Here is a 9926-nt window from a genome sequence, read left to right as displayed (position 1 = left end):
TAGTTCTTTGGTATTGAAACCGCTTTTAAGCCTATATTCGATCTTAAATATCAATTCACTGATATTGGCTGAAAATGTACATTAAACTAGCACCATTAAATACAGTATTGATTCAAGTCATGGACTCAGCAGATAGTCATGTTTGCATTTGTACATCTAATGAAATAGTAACGTTTTCTTCCCGGCACACGTTTACATTTATGTTTTGCCATTAATTGTGTGCATTGTTTTAGTCGGAAGGCGTGATCAGTCGGAATAATGCCGGCGTTTGATTTCTCGCCAGGCCTGATAGCTTGTGTGATTCCTTAATGGTGCATTTGTATGTTACCGTGTCAGTTGCTAAGTTTCAAATGTATACACTTTCTTTTAAGTTGCTACATCTGGTCGAAGTTTCAGGTTCTCCTATCCTTGAAGCCAATTTGATTAGAATACATTGGCAAAATCGTAATCATGTTAGTTATGATGTTTGAATGGTTAAGAATGTTATAAGTTATGTTATAAGTTATTGTTCCCTTAATATTTACTTTATGAAAGACTCTCGGATGGTAACACTAATTTATGTTTGGACAATGCTTCCGGGGTTTTGTTATACATATGCATTACTTATTTCTTGTGTCTTTATGGTATGCTAATGATTACAGTAGACATTGTTATTGTTGCAAATATATCACTATTGCATTCGCCCAATAATTGATTTTTTGTTAGGTGCCAATTTTCTTAAAAATGCCCATAATCCTTCATACGTCTTACCCGTATACATTAGGCTGTGATGAACCTAAAGTAAATTATGGAAGACTTAGGGCGAGCTCTGTGTGTGTTACTTTTTTCGGCAAAAAAGATATACGCTTTACAATGCTTTACTGGTAACATTACAATTAGTTTCCTCGGATGAGGTATGCGTATAAATCACCATCGATGCATTTTGTATGCATTTGTGTTTCTCAAGTCTCAATTAATAGGAGTATACAAAGGGCACATCAAATAAATAACAATACACAATTAAATTTACCGGATATAAATAAACAAACGATTATATACGGTTTTATAGTGTCTTTTCTTTTATCTCGTTATTGCTAAACTTATCCAAAAACAGTGCAATCAAAAACAATTGTGCTCTAGATAACGCGTTTCTTCTCACATATTATATGTGGTTATGAATATTTTTTATACCGAAAAAGAATAATATCGTCGCTTAATTGCTATTGTGCTATATCTCAATTTTTTTCAAAAATGAATTTTTTATATCGGTGTGTTCGTGAGAACGAGATCTTTAATATGACGTAATCGGGTGAATGCTGTTCTGCACCATCTCCGGGACTGCGAGCAAAGTAGAATTCACGCTCAAATTAGCCTTTCAATTACCAGAATTTAAATCACGTGACAGAGTTTCATTTCAGAACTGTAATGCTCCATCTCCATGACGGTCAATGAATAAATGTCCAGAACCGTAACGGATAAAATGCTCTATGACCCGATAGAGCAGTTCAGCATTAACGACTTTTATTTTTTTTACCAGAATGCTCTATCTCCATACATAAAATTGCAAATAACATTAACATATAATTTACTAAAGTTAATATTTAATTATATTCATATTCTCCGTTTGCTGATAAACACTCCGGTATATTTTTTTCCACATACGTGCATAAATAAGTGAGAAAATAAAGGTTGAACCTTCACATGCGTTTTTCTCCAAAAAATGAAAATGGTAGTTAGAGCACTATAGCACGCGACGATATGTTGGATAAGTTTGGCATCGATAACCATTATTTATGCGTCTATATAATATTGATACAAATGTAACAGTTACACGTTCATTCATATCGTGGTTAAATGAGTGCAAGAATATGCACGATGTTTATATGCATTGAGTATAACACAAATATTATTAAATTTTCAAGAGACACATATGAATCTCATACAATTTCAGCATGAAATGTAAGAAGCTATATGACAAAAAACACGCAACGGCAGATCTGAAATGACTTTGATGTTGCTCAACTTATATTAAACGACCATTGTATGATTGTGGTACCATTCCTTCAGTAGTATTTATAACAGAAAGTGTAATACCCGTTTTCGGGAATGTTCTCTGCTCGATGGAGTATAACGCATACACAACAACAAGCCTTGCACATAAACGCTATCTCTGCCAAATCGTTTCATTCAATCATTAACACAAGACATATGCGTACAAATTTAAACCTCGTTTTCATATCATTGTAAACATTTGAACCGTGCTCTGTGAAATGGGGGTTTAATGCATGTACGTAAAGTGTCTCCCCAGATTAGCCTGTGCGGACGACACTTTCCGCCTAAACTTAATTTTTGGCAAAGAAAAGCCTTCTTTTAAACGAAAAACAGAAAAGCGTGAAGTGGCGTCCCTGATCAGCCTGTGCGGACTGCGATACTTTACGCACATGCATTAAACCCCCTTTTCACAGTGCACGGACCATTTGTCCCTTTTTCCGTCCACATATTGAATCGTGTTCAACAATTCTACACGGCAGTTATTCTATACTCAATATAGACATTTGGATATTGACACCGTATCGGCATGCCATAAGTTTTAATATTGTTCTTACTCATGTACAGAAATTAAAGGTACCGAAACAGCATTTGTATGGATACGTAAACTATTTGTCATATTCTTATTTGTACAAATCATAAAAATGTACTTACATTTACATATGCTTATCCTTAGCAAATGGCAGAAAATCTGCAACCTTTTTAATACATTGAATGACGCCAGATAATTGTTAATCCATGTCCAGCCTTATTTTTATGAAATCGAAAATTGGTAGTTACCATACTTCATTATAGGACGTGTTTATTTCCAAACATTACAAAACACATACGAAACAATCAGTTTTCTATATGGACGTGCGGTCGTCTCATATGTCCATAAACTGTCAAGCAAATTGCCAATACGATTCAGACCTCATGCTCAGTGAATTAAATAACATTTCCAAATAAAGGTGTTCTTGCTTCAGAGAGTCGCAAAGGCTTCTTCCAAAACCAGAATCGATAGCAATTCTATCTGTAGGTCTTAGACCGAACAATTACAGCTGGCTATGATATTCACAGTTATCTGAACAGAGTTTGCTCAAAAATCTTTCAAGCGCACGAAATGATATTGGCGATGGGTCATCGTCTTGATCTAGAGTTCATTTTATTTGTTAGTGCAAGAATTTATAGTCTAAAAAGCCGTCGTACCTTTTTCTCATTTGTTAATATCATTTGTGTATTTTATACATTTTAAATACATTATTAAATTAAGTGTTTTTATTCTCACAACAGCCTTTATTACACACCATAATTATAAAAGAAATTCAGCAAACTAAATAATATTTATTACAAAACCAATGCTATTCCTCAAAGGCTTAACAACATGAAGTCGTCTAATGTTAGCTGAGACGGTGATTGATTGAAGAAAAGCCCACGTGACATTTGATTAAATTCCTTTATTTCTCTGACTGGAATGCTAACAATGATGCCTTTAATGGGATCGTGCGTAACAGCAAAGCATGTTTGGAAAACGATTTCTTCTTGAAAAACAGCTCAGGGCAACCGTTCTGAAAGTCTTCTGCAAACATCTTTTGGTGTTGTTAATTTGCTAACTTTTATATAGTGAATGTAAATGCGTTGAATTATTCAGTTTTTAATTATATGTTCTTGCTCATGGATATTCGAAATTCATTAAACGCATTAACAAACTAGGAAAAATATCATTTAAAAAGTTGCATTTCCTGCTGTTTAATTTCAATATAAATGTATGCCGCAATCGATGTTTTATTTTTGATCGTCAACATTACATTTAGACATGCAATTTTATGTGATATAATGTAAGTTCATATTGTAAAGTTGGTCGACTAAATATTAAACACAAATATAAAATATTTAGAAATGTCGACATTCATTGAAATAACGGCGTACAATTAGACCATAACATTAGATAATTCGTCCCCATTACTATATAGACAACTTTAGAACTATGATCATTTTTACTGACATCTAAAGACACATACCACAGAGTGGTTTACAACCTAACTGGCTGGCTGCCAAATTGAAAAAAGTATTTTTAAAAAAAACAATTATAGAAAATAAACGTTTTATTGATGACGTTTTTACATTCTACTAGCAGGAGGACGAATTGGGTAACGAATTAGGCTTTTGGCGGAGACTCGTGTAAGAGTGTAGTAGTACCCGGACAGCCATCGATTTCGGATAAATATTTTGATATTGAATTGCTGTGCTCTGGAGCTCGAGTGTACTCAAAATAGACTTAAATAAGACTTAAATACGACATATGTGATATTGGCATCATGTGTTTATATGTTCTCTCTTAATCTGTAACCACCTATAGTTCATTATGGCTGACAGTGTAAAAAGTATGTTCAATAGTGAAAATAAAAAGAACAGCTTGAATAAGGAAGAGCTTTTGAATGCTTGCCCTGATAGTGTGCTTTCAAGTCTTGACACTGTATCTTCTTCGGAATATGTTGCTGCAATTATGGTACCTTGTGCTGTTAGTAAGGTGTGTACACCTAGAAGAAAAAGAAACAGATCTGAACCAACCACCAGTGACTTTGAGGTATGTGATTCTGCTATAAAGAAAGCTAAAACTATCGGTGTAACAAAACACTCACCCACATCAGCTAAAACAGCCTCAATCCAAATGTAGAAACAATAACCGTGCAATCTGGTGGTGAAAATATTAGTGTAAATACGGGTGCAACAATGAATGATTATGTTGAAAACAGAGACACAGGGCTCAGAAATGAAATTTTAAATTCAACGAAAATGGTCCAACGCTTATCTGGAAATCTAGATTTGCTAACAGACAACATCTACAGTAGAATGGATAAACTTGAAAATTCTCTAGAAAATAAATTAGTGCATACATTGGCTGGTGTGATTGACAAACGTATGAACACCGAGATGAAACACCTCAGAAAAGAGTGTGATGATAAAATACAAGACTTAAAGCGTGATTTTCGACAGGATATCGCCGATATAGAAGCAAAAATTAACTCAATTTCTGATGTCACACAAAATAATGTACATTCTGTAGTCAGTAACGACAACAAAAGGGACTGTAACTTTGTGATAAAGGGCTTACCCTTCCATGATGGCGAAAACCTTAATTTTAAAGTTAACACACTGATTAGTGAGGGCTTAGGAATCAAATCATTCACTGTTCTTAACACCTTCAGAAAGTCTAGTGATGTCGGTGATGGAATAGTCATCGCTACTCTTCAAGCAACAGAAGAAAGGAAGATAATCCTGAAAGCTAAACGCAAATTAAAAGACGCCAAAAATTATGGCAAAGTGTTCATTTACAAAGATCAGACAAACGAGGAGAGGTCTATGAGCAGAAATTTGAAAACTATAGTAAATGTGTTACAAGAAAATGGTTGTTACATCTCGCTTCATGGAGACTGGGTAGTCGAAAGTAGCCAACGATCTTCAAGAGGTGGTGATTTGATTCGCGATACCGTTGTTCCTATAGAAATGGTGATAAGCATAGTTCAGTGTCTGATTACTCGCAAAATGACCATTCGAGTGGTGCATATCATAAAATCATACAAATGATAGAAACTTTTCTTTTTCAGATAGTGATCGTTGTTACAATAGAGACCATCGTGATTCTTTTACAGGAAGAGGCAGAAATTATAGAGGCTCTCGGGATTCCTCTTCAGCACAGTACAGATACCAAGACAGATCAGGAAGTCACAGAAATGACAGATACTATAACGATAAACATTTTTAGGTTAAGTATGGATTCTGGAATGTTCGTGGGTGGAGTTCATGCAATACCTAAGATAATCATGTTCTTAGACAAAATTGTATTACTTTTCTTGATTATGATATAATTGGAATTGCTGAAACACATTTACTAGGAAATGCAAGCATTGATGTTGATAATTATACATTTTTTAAACAAAATAGAAAAGATATTCATTGAAATGCCAAGCATGGCTCTGGCAGTGTAGGTTTTCTTATTAGAAATAGTCTTTTGTCAGAATTTGATGTAACAATAGTAAATAATTCTGATGATGGTATTTACTGGTTAGAATTTAAACACAAGAGAGAAAATTTTAATATTTTTACATGTGTGTGTTACCTTCCACCTCAGAACTCTTCTCGTTATTCAGATTGGACCACTTTTTATAACGAATTGTTACAAAATAGTTATGGGTATCAAAATAGGGGTTTATTATTTGTCTGCGGAGATTTTAACAGCCGATGTGTTGTTATATTGATGATTTTATTGCTGGAGTGGATAATATTGAACCACGAAATGTTTTTGATTTTAATACAAATTCATATGGAGACCATTTAATACAGTTCCTTATTGATTGTAATATGTGTATTTTGAATGGACGAAACTACTCATTAAATGAATTTACATCTTTGTCAGTAAAAAGACAATTATCTTGTAAACCATGAGTACTTGCATCACTTTACTGACTTTAATGTAATTCGTACGTCAAACCTTATTAATGAAATAGATGTAAGAAATGTTTTACCTAGAATATACCAGATCAATCTGTGTTAAATTGGAATTTGAATATTGACATCCGATTGCAGTCTACTCCCAGCTCAAGTGAACCAGAAGTATGTGCTCCAGCTTTTGATAAATTTAATTTAAAGAGTATTCCTGATAACTTTCTAGTTATTAATAACCTTGAGCAGGGTCTAAGGTTACAATCTGATCTTGATATTGCTTATGATGGTTGGTGTAAAATTGTTCAAGCTGAAATGTATGGGAAGTTGAGTTTTAAAACTATTTACCCAAGCGATTATGTAAAGTAATTAAATAACAGACGTAAACCATGGTGGAACCAAGAATTAACTGATAGTTGGAAAAGTCTATGTGCGGCTGAGCACAGGTGGTTGAAATGTAATAATAGAGCTATTAAGATAACTCTTAAACAAGAATACTCTGTTTTGCGTAAATTGTTTGAAAGATTGGTGCAACGCTCCAAGAGAATTCATGTATATAAAGTACAAAATGATATTTTAACTGATTTAGAGAATAATGATAATCAATTTTGGAAAACTATTGGTAAAACTGGTATCGGCTCATATCGTAAAAAATGTATTCCAATGCAGATAGTTTTAGATGATGGTAGTTTATCCAATGATGTTAAGCTTGTATTGAATAAATGGAAAACTGATTTCAGTTCACTACTTAATAGTAATAGTATCACAGATTTAAATGATGTTGATAATTCACATTTAAGAACCAACTCTGTTTACAATGTTGATTTATTTAGATGCTGATATAAGTATATTTGAAGTTGTTAAAGCTGTAGAAAAGGCTAAATTAGGAAAGGCATCTGGAATTGACTGTATTCATACAGAAGTTTAAAAAAATGATGTTTGTTTAATAGTTTTACATAGTATTTTCAATGTTTGTTTTCAAACCGGTTGGGTACCACATGTTTGGTCAAAGAGTATTATAAACCATATTCCTAAGGCGGGTTCAAAAGATCCCAAAGACCCCATGTCATACCGTGGGATAGCTCTTGCTCCTACTATGTACAAGATGTACAGCAGTATTTTAAACGAACGAATTGTTAAGTGGACTGAAAGTAATGGTCTAATTGTTGACGAGCAGAATGGTTTTTGTAAAAAGCGTAATACTGTCGACCATATATCGAGTCTCACTAATATATCGTAGGATTACCGTAAGTCGACCATGACCTAATTTCGACCACTTTGTTTACATTAAAAACGCGGCCATTTGGATGACGTCACACGCAAGCGCTCCGAGTATTTCGATGAAGTGACATAACTACGCTTATAAACAAAAACAAATAAAAACAAAATGAGGAAAAAACAGGTAAAATTGCATTTCAAAATAAAAATTTAACTAAAATTACACAAATTTAACTATATCCCATACATTTTATTGGTCCTATTTATTAAATTCCCACAAACATTGAAATGTAAAGCAGACGATCTTAACATAACACTTTCATTGACAGCGCTTCATATCGGAAAATAGTAGTAGTAAATCGTAGTAAATTTAAGGCAAAGCTTTTTTTATTAAATTGGTTTTCAGACCTCTTCTTAATGGTGATTTTTTTTACTTGTTTTCTTTTCAGGCTTATCTCAAACAATTTTGTAAAATGGGCACAGTGTGACAATAGAGCCTGCAACCACTGGGTACACCTGTCATTTTGTACAGAAATTAAAGTCATCAGAAGAGGTGCAACATTTATGTGCCCATGCTGTGCTAAAGAAGAGTGAAAATTGTTCTTAAGAAAAGTGAAAGAAACATGTTCAATTGTATTTATAAAATATTGAAAACATATTTAATATATATTTACTGTTTTAGTTCTTGTTAAAATTGTTCAAAGAAGCGATGTTTTAAGTTAAGTTGGCCTAATCCATTACCACTAGAGTGCTGTCCCTTTCCCGGATGTGACGTATCGACTTAAGGTAAACAACGCGCGGAGTAAATGTTCTTGTAGTGTGTATGAAACTATCGGCTTTGCGTAGTAAAACATGCTGTAAATAATCATTTTTGACATTGATTTAACGGGAATTAAATAAATCTCTGAAGGTAAATAGTATATTGCTGCATTTTGTTGCCTAAATTCAGAAATTCTTTTACTTGTTTCCTTAACCGGTCGACTTACGGTAATTGGAGGATAATTGATACAAGGAAAAAGAACAAACAATCTACATTTTGTGCATTCATCGATTTTCGTAAAGCGTTCGACTCTGTTAATAGACCTATTCTTAGGCGTAAGCTAGATGAATGTGGCATGTCAACCAAGATGCTCTCTTGGTTAGGGCCCTTTATAAAGATGTATCAGCTTGTGTACGAGTAAATAGTATGTGTACTGATTGGTTTAATGTGAATACTGGAGTGAGACAAGGATGTTCGTTGTCTACGATACTTTTTAATTTGTTTATTAATGACCTTGCTATGTTAAAAAAATTGCATAAAGGGATTGAAATTGACGATGAAAATATTTGCATATTATTATACGCTGATGACATTGTACTGATTGCTAAGAATGAGAACGATTTGCAAGGTATTTTAACAATGCTAAATACATGGTGTGTGAGAAATAAAATGGCATTAATTTTAGTAAAAGTAATGTAGTACACTTTACACCAAATTCATTTCCAAGGTCAAACTTTGTTTTTAGTTGTGGAGATTGTAAAATTGAATATGCTAGTAAATATATGTATCTTGGTTTAACCCTGACCGAACATCTAGATTATAATATTACAGCTAAGATGGTAGCTCAGTGTGCTGGTCGTTCCTTAGGGCTACTTATTGCTAGTACAAATCAGTCGGTGGTCTACCCTATGATGTATATACAAAGCTATACAATTCTTGTGTTGTACCAGTTATAACATATGCTTCGTCCGTGTGGGGTGTTCGAACCTTTTCATGTATAAATGCTATTCACCAAAGAGCTATGAGGTTCTACCTTGGTATTGGTAAATATACACCCAATGTTGCGGTGCAAGGTGATATGGGTTGGAAACCAATTATTATAGATCAGTGGAAGTCTGTTTTTAACAATTGGCATAGATGTTTATTGTATAATGATAGTAGGACAAATAAGAAAATATTTAACTGGTCAGTAGATAAAGGGAATGCTAGATGTAAAAATTGGCCTTTCATTGTAAAAGATAAGCTATGTTCTATGGATTTGAATATGTATTTAATGCTACCTTTTGATAAAAATAAGATGTTAGATGATGTATGTACAGCACTAATTAATAGTCATATAGCTCAGTGCCAAACTGATTTGAATAGAGACTCGGGTGTAAATGGCTCAAACAATAATAATCTCAGAACATATAGATTATTTAAGAATAGTTATGATACGGAACTTTATTGTAAACTACAAATGCCATTCTGTCATAGGTCTGCATTGTCTAAATTTAGA

The 9926-nt window shown here is 33.5% G+C and overlaps 1 long non-coding RNA gene across 1 annotated transcript; it reads left to right on the top strand.

The window, feature by feature from the left end:
- Positions 1–7762: 7762 nt before the first annotated feature.
- On the top strand, positions 7763–8326 carry LOC127867874 (uncharacterized). Its single transcript, XR_008043776.1, has 2 exons — positions 7763–7852; positions 8118–8326. It is a non-coding gene; the product is annotated as an uncharacterized LOC127867874 (long non-coding RNA).
- Positions 8327–9926: the final 1600 nt, after the last annotated feature.

This window comes from Dreissena polymorpha, chromosome 1 (genome assembly GCF_020536995.1).
Source record: "Dreissena polymorpha isolate Duluth1 chromosome 1, UMN_Dpol_1.0, whole genome shotgun sequence".
Lineage (NCBI taxonomy): Eukaryota > Metazoa > Mollusca > Bivalvia > Myida > Dreissenidae > Dreissena > Dreissena polymorpha.
Note: the sequence above shows the minus strand (reverse complement) of the source record. Positions and strands in the feature narration are given on the sequence as shown.